Source organism: Cebus imitator, unplaced genomic scaffold (assembly GCF_001604975.1).
Source record: "Cebus imitator isolate Cc_AM_T3 unplaced genomic scaffold, Cebus_imitator-1.0 Scaffold55, whole genome shotgun sequence".
Taxonomy (NCBI): domain Eukaryota; kingdom Metazoa; phylum Chordata; class Mammalia; order Primates; family Cebidae; genus Cebus; species Cebus imitator.
Window position 1 is genome coordinate 1,946,390 of NW_016107370.1, and position 1,785 is coordinate 1,948,174.

Below are 1,785 nucleotides of genomic sequence, written 5' to 3' on the forward strand. Positions count from 1 at the left end.
TTTTTTCTGGAGACAGAGTCTTGCTCTGTCGTCCAGGCCATGGTGCGATCTCAGCTCACTGCAATCTCTGCCTCCCGGGTTCAAGTGATTCTCCTGCCTCAGTCTTCCAAGTAGCTGGAATTACAGGCACCTGCCACCAAATCCAGCTAAGTTTTGAATTTTTAGTAGAGATGGGGTTTCATCATGTTGGCCAGGCTGGTCTTGAACTCCTGACTTCAAGTGATTCACCCACCTCCATCTCCCAAGGTGCTAGGATTATAGGTGTGAGCCACCGTGCCTGGCCGATATACAAGACTTAGATGTGGAGGTGGGGAATGGTAAGGAGAGTCTTCCAGAAAGCAGAGCCAGCATGTGTACAGGCCTGACAGTGGCAGGAAGTAGGTGTCCTTCAAAGAACAAAAAGGCAAGCCTGGATCTTGAAATGTGAGAAGGGAGAGACAGGCAGGCAGGCAAATGGGTCTAATTGTGAAGAACCTTCTAAGTCACAGTTACAATCTGGAGCTCGTTCTAAGGACAGTGGTGCAATCGGGAAGCATTTGAGCAGAGGAGTGGCAAGATGGTATCATTGGAAAGATTCCTCAGGGTTTAGTGTGCAGAATGCATTGAAAGTTGGCCAGGTTAGAGGCAAGGAGGCTGTGAGCAGTTCCACACTGGGATGATGGGCCTGAGGGTGGGTCTGATTGGGATCAATAGACTCTTGAAAGGTAGAACCCTCCCAATATGTGGTGATGGAGCAGATGAGAGGGAATGAGGGTTGTTTTCAGAGAGGGCAGGTACTGTGGAGATGGATCTGATGGGTGCGTGGCTCGGGCTGAGGTGCTGGAAACAGACCGTGAGTCATCTTTGGAGATGTACTTGTGAGGGACTGAGGAAGCCAGGATTAGAAAGAAGGAATTGGCCCACAGTGCTATGGAGATTGAGGCCTCAGCCGATACAGGGAGCTCTGGAGCTGGGATGACCCTGCAGATTTGGCCCAAATGAAGGCAGGAGGGCCAAGCTTTTCTATTTTTACATTGGCCAGATGTTGGCTGCTTCTTGGAAGTGGGGGTAGCCTTGGGCAAGACAGTTTCCAAGAACTGTCACAAGACAGTGGCCAAGGCAATCTGCAGTGAGGGATTCAGCAGTGAGTAGTCAGCAGCCAATATTCTTAGCAGCTAGGGGATGGGGTGTACACCCTGAAGAGAGAACCCAGACAAAACACTACTGCATCCACTATAATAGCTAACGAGCTTAGGTTTAACTGGGGACCTTTTTACTTTTAGTTGCTTCTAGGTTCATTATCCACTCCTTAGTTCACCGATAATTAATGTCAATTATGGGATGTACAAAGCATTGTGCCCAGTGATGGGGATGGCCAGGATGGTGAGGGCAGGATGGGAAGATGAAGTAAATGTGAGTGCCCGCACGAGACCCGTGAGATTCCTTCTCAGGAGGAACTGGGTCCCCATTTCCTATGTTCCCTTCTGCTTTAGGTAGGCCCTCAAAGGATTAAGCCAGATGTTTCTTCCTTTGTCAGATACCTTCCTAGGTTCTTTCTCTTCCCCTCCTCTTCGAGTTAGAGAGTGGAGAACAAACCCAAACATGCGTTTCTTTGAAGGAAGCCCAGGTGTAACATTCAAAAGTTACATAGGGTTAGGAAATCTTACAAAGTTCTCTACATATTTCTCCTTTGGCCCAGTTTCCGCAGATGATTCTTTTTTTTTTTTTTTTTTTTTTTTTGAGACGGAGTTTCGCTCTTGTTACCCAGGCTGGAGTGCAATGGCACGATCTCGGCTCACCGCAACC